This window comes from Dermacentor silvarum, chromosome 1 (assembly GCF_013339745.2).
Source record: "Dermacentor silvarum isolate Dsil-2018 chromosome 1, BIME_Dsil_1.4, whole genome shotgun sequence".
Classification (NCBI taxonomy): domain Eukaryota; kingdom Metazoa; phylum Arthropoda; class Arachnida; order Ixodida; family Ixodidae; genus Dermacentor; species Dermacentor silvarum.
The window spans coordinates 292,278,171-292,287,734 of NC_051154.1; positions in this window are offsets into that span (position 1 = coordinate 292,278,171).

Consider the following 9,564-nt stretch of genomic DNA (forward strand, 5'->3'; position numbering starts at 1 on the left):
CTCACCGATTCCGTCTCGAGCATTGCGGTTTCTGCCGACCTTCTGCCCAACTCGACCCTATCGCAACACATAAAAGATTTTATTCGTGAAGAGGTGGCCAGGCAGCTAGCGCGCTGCTGCCTCACAGCGACTCACCTTCGGCAGCTTTGACTCCGACGCTACAGCAAGCCATCCGGAATCAGATATCGGAAGCGCTTCCTGCAGCTCCTCCAACCTCCCCACCCAATCCTATGAGTGTGCCGCAGCCATATGCCTACTTTCCCACCCACCCTACGTCGTTGCCGCTCAGTTACGCAGCCGTGGTTGCACGGCCTCCTCCGCCGCCAGCTTCCATTTCATCGCCCATGCATCCGGCTTCATTTCCAGTTGCCCGACCGTCGCCGCAGTTTTTATTGCGATAGCAATTATATGGACACTCAAAAGCAGATTTCTGCCGTCGGCGTCGCCGTCGCCGTCGCCGTCGCCGTCGCCGTGAGGTTCCGTATGACGTCAATGGAGATGAAATCGTGGCCGCGCGCCGCCGAACGCTGTATGTGCGAGTGAAAGGGCGCGAGGGACGCGCTCTTTCACGGGGAGTGAACGCACGGCGGAGAACAAACGCGCGTTCTGCGCCGTGCTTCCTTAAGGGCTGCAGAAGTAGGCGTCTCTTTCCTCCTTTACAATCACCATATATGTAGAGCAAACGCGCCTTCTTCCGATGCGCGAGAGGCCGTGGGGGAGGGGGGGAAGGGGGAGGGAAGGGAGGCGACGTTTAGCTGCGGCACCAAGTGCCTATTTATATCAGAGGCTCCGGCAACAGTCACCAACGCCGCACGCATTTTGAGCGAACGCGGGCAAAATGCCGACGGCGTCGACAACAGTTCGGCGCGTTGCCGGTGCTGCTGCATGTCCAAGTTTATACAGCTGATAAAGCTAATATCATTACTCCGTATATCTCTCTACAAATTTGCTATCGCAATTGATGCTTCACCTTTCAGGTGAAACTGCGACAACTTTTTTCGTCCAACCTCGACGTGGCGCACTGAAGACAACCGGCCTATCTGCTTCGCCTGCGGCATTGCTGGCCATGTGGCGCGCTTCTGCCGCCGCCGCGCCCCAACAACGCCTACCACCTTTGAAACGCCCACCTACGCACCACAATACGCCGCCGCGTCTCCATTTTCACCGAGACGTCTTGAAACTGATCGCCGATCAGAAACTCGTCGTTCCCCTTCCCCTCGTCGGCGTTCGATTTCGCCGCTGCGTCGTCGAGCTTCCACTGACGCGGGAAACTGACTGGTGCAGTTCCTGAGGCAAGAACTGCTAATACGTCGACGTTCTCAAGACCTCCATCTTCGCCGCAAAATGTTATTACCGTTTTTGTAGAGGGAGTACCCGCAGTTGCGCTAGTTGATACCGGAGCCGCCGTTTCCGTCATTCACGAGAACCTTCGTCGCAAACTCCGAAAAGTGACTACAGCTCCCTCTGGCCTTGTGCTCGCCACTGCCAGCGCGCAGCGAATTCACCCATCAGCTGTATGCACTGCCCGTGTTGTCATCAACGACGTTCTGTCCATAATCGAGTGTTTTGTGCTACCATCGTGCTCTCACGACCTCATCCTTGGTTGGGATTTTCTGTCACGTCATCATGCTGTCATTGACTGTTCGCGCGCAGAAGTTTCCCTTTTACCACTATGTGAATCACTGCTGACCGGCTCTCCTCGCGTTGCCGATAAACTCATCGTTGATGCCGACACAACCATACCCCCTGAGTCGTCGCTGGCTGTTGTCCTGTCGTCTGCTGCCGACTCTGACGCCACTGTAGTGTTCACGCCGTCCGAAGTGTTTGCTCAGCGCAAGGGCATCGTTCTTCCGTTTGCCGTACTCACTATAACATCTGGGTCAACTGTTATGCTGGTCACCAACTACTACCAGTACCCGATCAGCCTACTGCGTGGAGAGACCCTAGGATACGTGCAGGCGGTCGACTACGTTGACCGATCTCGATGTTCCTACCGACTCCCACCGTTGTTACGTTGACGCCATCGCTTCTGTCTCAGACTCATCGTCTTCAGTGTGTTTTGACAACGCCATCGACCCTGCTCTTTCCCCATCTCATCGCCGCCAACTTCTCGCTCTCCTTCACAAGTTTCTTTCTTCTTTCGACTGCCATCAGACGTCATTGGGCCGTGCCACCGGTGTTTCTCACACCATCGACACCGGTTCCCACTCCCCCTTGCGACAGCGCCCGTATCGTGTATCGGCCAAAGAGCGACGAGTCATCACAGAGCAAGTGGACGACATGCTCAAACGGGAAGTCATCCGTCCTTCTCAAAGTCCTTGGTCTTCACCTGTCGTGTTGGTAAGAAAAAAACATGGCTCCATTCGTTTTTGTGTCGACTACAGACGCCTAAACAAGATAACAAGAAAAGACGTTTATCCACTGCCTCGAATCGATGACGCTCTCGACTGCTTGCAAGGCGCAGAATATTTCACTTCCTTGGATCTGCGCTCCGGGTACTGGCAAGTTCCAATGGCCGAACCTGACCGTCCGAAAACCGCATTCGTTACACCCGATGGCCTCTACGAGTTTAACGTCATGCCCTTCGGTTTGTGCAACGCGCCTGCTACTTTTGAGCGTATGATCTATACCATTCTTCGCGGCCACAAATGGAAGACATGTCTATGTTACCTCGACGACATCGTCGTCTTCTCAACCGATTTTCCGACACACCTCGCTCGCCTACATGACATTCTGACCTGTCTCGCCTCTGCCGGCCTACAGCTCAACCTCATAAAGTGCCGTTTTGCTGCAAGCAAGTTAACCATCTTGGGTCACGTAGTCTCAAAGGACGGCGTCCTCCCGGACCCAGACAAGCTCCGCGCTGTTGCAGACTTCCCTACGCCCACGTCTATCAAAACCCTCAGAAGTTTTATTGGCTTATGTTCGTATTTTCGTCGCTTCGTACGCAACTTCGCATCCATCATGGCGCCCTTGACAAGTTTACTTTCCGACAGTAACGGCATAGCAGCGTGGTCACCTGAATGTGATGCGGCATTTCAGCAGTTGCGCCACTTGTTGACTTCATCACCTATTCTTCGCCACTACGACCCTGCTGCTCCTACGGAAGTTCACACTGACGCCAGCGGAGTTGGCCTTGGTGCGGTCTTAGCGCAACGGAAAGCTGGCTATGATGAATACGTCGTCGCTTATGCTAGCCGTACTCTGAAGAAAGCAGAATTAAATTACTCAGTGACAGAAAAGGAGTGCCTGGCGATCGTCTGGGCACTAAGCAAGTTTCGTCCATACCTTTACGGCCGTTCTTTCGCCGTAGTTACAGACCACCATGCCCTTTGTTGGCTTTCTTCCTTGAAAGACCCGTCGGGACGCTTAGGACGTTGGGCGCTTCGCTTGCAAGAGTACGACATCCGCGTCATGTACCGCTCCGGTCGCAAGCACTCCGACGCTGATGCGCTCTCCCGCTCCCCACTGACGCCTGACTTGGCGCCTTTGTCAGATTCCGCGTCCACCCTGTCACCATTGACCATGACCGACATGCACACAGAGCAGCGCAAGGACCCAACACTTGCAATGTTACTTGACTACCTCGCCGCTCCGTCTGATGTCCCTTCGACACGAGCACTGCGTCGCCAAGCAACCCACTTTTCCGTGCGAGACAACATTCTATATGGCCGCAACTATATGCCGGACGGTCGGAAATGGCTCCTTGCTATACCTCGTCATATGCGCTCTGACATCTGCGCATCTTTTCACGCTGATCCCCTAAGCGCTCATGCCGGCGTCCTCAAAACTTACACAAGGTTGCGTCAGCGTTATTATTGGCGAGGCATGTACAACTTTGTGCAAAAGTACATTCAGGCTTGTACTACTTGCCAACAGGGCAAGACACCTACACACCATTTCACAGGACCGTTGCAGCCGCTACCATGCCCGGCTCGTCCGTTCGACCGCGTCGGCATCGACCTCTACGGCCCGCTTCCATGCAGCGGGTGTGGAAATCGGTGGATTATTGTCGGCGTAGATCATCTTACTCGCTACGCTGAGACTGCAGCTCTGCCGGCAGCGACCGCCCCTGAAGTTGGGTTTTTCATCCTTCGCAATTTTGTTCTTCGCCACGGTGCTCCCCGAGAACTACTGAGTGATAGGGGCCGTGTCTTCTTGTCGGAGGGTGTCGAAGCCCTCCTCACGGAGTGCAGGATCATTCACCGAAAATCGACCGCATACCATCCCCAAACCAACGGCCTGACCGAACGGTTCAATCGCACACTTGGCGACATGTTGCGGATGTATATTTCATCCGACCACTCCAACTGGGACACCGTACTCCCCTTTCTCACGTTCGCATACAACACCGCGACGCAAGCGACTACCGGCTTTTCCCCGTTTTTCCTTGTGTATGGCCGAGAGCCTTCCTGCCCTTTGGACACCATACTGCCGTACCAACCTGACGCCGCAGAGTACACTCCGCTTTCCGAAGTCGCCAAGTATGCTGAAGATTGCCGTCAGCTGGCACGTTCTCTCACTAGCGAGACTCAAGAACGTCAAAAGACACGACATGACGATACTCATCAACCACCACCCAGCTTTGCTCCCGGTTCACTTGTTTGGCTTTGGATACCAGCCCATATTCCTGGCCTCTCTTCCAAACTCCTGGCGCGTTATCACGGTCCGTACCGTATCATCAATGCCACTTCACCGGTCAACTACATCGTTAAGCCACTCACAGTGTCACCAGACCTGCGTCGTCGCGGGCGAGAGACAGTACATGTCAACCGCCTGAAACCGTATTACGACCCACTCATCTTCTCTGCGCCCTGAGTCGCCAGGGTGGCTATGCTTCGCTCCCGGGGCATTGTAATGAAGCAGAGGCGCCCCTGGGTATGTGCCGACTGAGGAGGAAGACGAAGGACTGTGCCGTGATCGCGAGAGAACCCCGTGCTACAAACAGTCCTTGCAGTGCCTACCAGTACCTAGCGTTCTTACAACGTTATCGACGACAATAAACCTCGTCGCAATAACAAAAGGTGGCACGATAATATTGTTACCAAGCGCTGCTGGAGACGAAGCTGAGGACAGTAGGGAAGACGACGACGCTCTCTGATGTCGCGCAGATTGGTGTTGCCATCTTGTATGTTTTGTATGTCAGTGGCCGCATTGTAAATATTCCTGTAAATATATTTTAAACCTCTTTCCCCGTAAAATTTTGGTGGAGGTGCGGGGTACTCCAAGAAGCACAACGGATTTACGTAGCGGGCGCTCCTTGGCTGCATTGACACTGCCAGCTCAAGGCGAGAATGTTTCGGGCATGTCGCAAACTGCGCCCACTGTCATCCTGGTACAACCGCGCGACCCTGGAACCTTTTCCGGCACAGACAACACCGACGTTGAAGACTGACTTCAACTCTACGAACGGGTGAGCGCGAGCAATCACTGGGACCAGACCGTCATGCTCGCGAACCTGGTATTTTACATTGCGGGAACGGAGAGGAACTCACCAGATAGGGCCTGTGCAAGCAAAAGCTCACTGATTTGTTTGGCAAGCCTGTTGGCCGCCGGCGTGCCGCGCAGAAAGACCTTGCTCAGACGTGCATTGAGTCCTATGTAACATATATTCAGGACGTGCTTGCTCTTTGTCGCAAGGTTTACGAGAAAATGCCAGAAGCGGAAAAGGTCGCGCACATCCTCAAATGAATCGCGGATGACGCGTTTACGCTCTTCGTTTTCAAGAACTCATTGACAGTGCAGGACATCATTGCTGAATGCCGCCGATTCGAAGAAGCCAAAAGCCGTCGCATTGCTCACAACTTTTCTCGCCTTCCTAATACGGCTACAACATTTACCTGCAAGGACCTCCGTTTCCCACCTTTGCAGCCTGCATCCGACAGTACTGTGCACATGGCCCGCCGGGATATTGAAGCTGCATCTCCTGTTCCTACCCAGGTTCGCAGCCCAGACGACTCCCATGCAACAATATCCCTAATCCAGACCGTTGTGCGGCAAGAGTTGGCCAATGTCGGACTCCATTCACTGAGCCCAGCCCACAGACACGAATACCGCTCACCCGGCGTTCCTGATCTACAAAGAAGTTCGTACGCGCGTTCTCGTTATCGTAACCGGGAGGAATGACGCACTTCTGATGATAGGCCTATATACTGCTGTGGACTCGTTGATCATATTTCTCACCATTGTCGCAGCTCTTGGAACACGCAGCCTTGGCAGAGCTATCGCAATGCTGACGCCCGCCTGGCAGTCCCAGCCCGCCGCCACGGATTGAAGAAGGCACCGCTCCAACATGTCTGCCCGCACGACAAAACCGTTCCCCTTCGCCACGCCCACGTCTTTCCTGCTCGCCTCTGCCTCGTCGCTCTCCGTCCCCTTACTCCCGCCGCTCCACGGAAAACTAACGGGCGCAGCTCCGAGAGGTGAGCCTGCCATGACGACCCGACCCGAAATTCCTCTATTTACTCTGCCTGGCCATCACAACCTTATCAACGTGGACGTGGACGGTATAGCTGTGACAGCACTGATTGACACAGGAGCACACATATCGGTTATGAACTCGAACCTCCGTACGCGCCTAAACAAAGTCCCACTCCTGCCCCGCTCGCGTTCGTCCGCGTAGCCGACAGTGAACTCCAGCTGTAACTGTGATGTGTGCCGCCCATGTCACTGTAGCCGGACACCTTTTCTGTTTTACGTTTTGGAGCAGTGCCCACACGAAATCATCTTATAGGCCTTGATTTTCTGTCGGCACATTCGGCCGTTATTGATTGCTCTTCGGGTGTTGTCCAACTCGCCCTACAGTGTGCGGTTGACCCTCTGGATCCTACCCCGAGTCGACTATGCTCCACCGATTACGTTCGCCTACCTCACCGAGCCGTGACCTATATTGCCGTTTCACCCGATCCACCTGTCGCCGATGGCGATTACGTCGTGTCGCGCAAAGCCACCGTCCTCCTGTCGCAGAACGTCGCATTCCCCCACACGGTAGTCCGCGTAAAAGACAATGCCACCTGTCTTCCTGTGGTGAATTTCGGCCGTCTGTCCTCAAGTGCTACCTCAGGGCATATCTCTTGCAACCTTGACCCCGGCTTCCGACTACCACATTTCTGCCTTGACTAGTGATACTGCGACCTCTACCTCTGCTGGTTCGGACCCTACAACCCGAGCATTAGAACCATTCTCGACAATGGTCGCTCCTGACCTTCGGACCCACCATGCGGACGCACTTGATTGCCTTCTCGCCTCGTACCGGGACATTTTCGATCTCGATGACCGGCCACTGGGTCAAACGTCCGTTCTGAAACATCGGATACACACCGGCGACGCCAGCCCGATCCACCGACGGCCCTATCACGTCTGCCCTACTGAGCGCCAGGTCATACAAAGGAAGTCGACAAGATGCTTGCCCGAGATATCATTGATAAGCGTATTAACATTAAGCATAATTAAGTATGCACCGAGGGGGCAATAAGTAGGACGAAATCGAATGGAATAATTAAAAGCAGTGAGGCCACACAGCTTTGTGACATAGGCGCGCTATCACAGGGAATGCTGAGCTGTGCTATTAAATTGCGCTCCTGCAATATCAAAACGGCCATTCTTTCAGAGAGGAATGCAAGCTCGTTAAGGGGACCACGGAGAGAATGCGCGAGACGGGCGCCCAACGCCGCCCCGAAGTTTCCGCACAAACTCTCCGTGACGTCAGGGGTTTCGACCGCGTCTGATTGGCTCTATCGTTAATTGTTTATCAGTGAAGAAAGACAACACTGTATGCTAAAAAGAACCAAACGCTTAACCCAGTAGCTTTCAAGAACTGATTTTCAGTGGCACAGCTGGTTCAGATGCAAGAAAATGCTCTGAAATCCACGACGTTACACTAATGCGCACCCGCACTGAGGTTTCGGAGCGAAATTAAAAAAAAAGCAAGTTTGGTTTTCGGTAATCATCAAACTTTTTCCATTAAAGAAAATAACAAACGATTGAAAATAATGTTTTGAAAGACTAGCAGTCTAAACTATTTCAGTGTTCATCTTTGTTGTGTCTTTAATACGTGTAGATATGATGTGGATATTATCTTCTCCTTAGATAAGTATTTACTACTTATTTGCAACAATGGTGGGTTGTGCCGACAAATCAATGCTGACAAACCGCAGATAGAAGAGCCGCGTCAAAAATGTCAGTCTCAACGAGAAGGAACTTGTGACATTTCGTTAATAGCTGCAGAAGAAAATTCAGGAGCTTCGTTGTACCAGAACAATGCCAGCTACAACCACCAGCCTTTGGTTCGTATAGCTACTTGCACGACATGTTTCCCGGTCAGCATGTCAAGCCGCAGAGCAGCGACAGCGCGTGCAGCGTTAGCACAGTTTAAACGTACCTTGTCTACGGCGAGGCTGCTGAGTCTGACGTCGTACTTTGTCTCCCTTTGAACGACAGTCGCGGAGGGCAACGTGAAAAAAAAAAGAGATGTAACTGCGTCAATCCTTTCAACCGAGCAACAAACTAATTACATCATGACAATATCATGGATACGACGTTCTTCTGCAGAGTGCGAGGTCGCGCGGGTTCGACTCCCCAACCGCAGCGGCCGAATTCCGAATACAAAAACGCTTCCAGGAAACTCGGGTGGTCGAAGTTAATCACCCCCACCCCTCACTTCGGCATCCCTCGTGTAGCCTGCGTGTTGCTTTAGGAGGTTGAAACCCATACTTGTTTGAATACCACCACGCGGTTAAAAACGTGCGCTAAGTGCAACGTGGTTTTGTTTATTAAAGCGTCGTCACGGGCAATCGTAGCTGATTTTTTTTGTAATGCTTTATTTAGACAATTCATTGTCTGGGATGAAGGGGCTAAAGGCAGATGCAACTGCCTGACAGAGGCCCCCCTACCCATACATTACTCAGCGGGTGGGACATTATGAAGGATAGTGCAACAATCTAGAAAAAAAATGAACAAAGTGTATGCGGTACGCAATCAAATACAAAAAGAGCAAGAATCTTACACTGTATACATAGTATAGCATCGGTTAATGCGAGAGAACAACGAAATATTTAAACAAACAAATAATACTAATCAGTGTTACAAAACATTATAAAACAATAGGAGAAAAAATGTAAGAGAACGAGTAGAGACTAAAAAATGGGGAAAAAATATCGAGACCAAATAGAAGAGCTAAGCACCGTACAGAAGTTTTAAGAGCTAAGCAAAAGATAATTTCTAACCTTTTTCTTGAGACTGTAAGCTGACCTGCATTCCTGAATCATATTAGCGATTTCTCGATTATTATTTAGGAAATGAGGTACTAGGTAGGCGGGTCTGAGTACCATAATTGGTTCTAAACATAGGTGTTCTAAGTCGGTTATGCCTAAGGTGATATTGTGAGTTGTCAGATGGCGAAGATGTGGACAGGGTATTTGGGTCATGCAAAATTTCCTTATGTGTAACATAACAAGCCTTAATTGGAATAACTGATTACTTCAGTATGTTTAGTTTGGAAAAAAAATGGCGCTGTGTGGTTAATTCGTTTAAGGTTCTCTAAGCACGAACAGCTCTTTTTTGTAG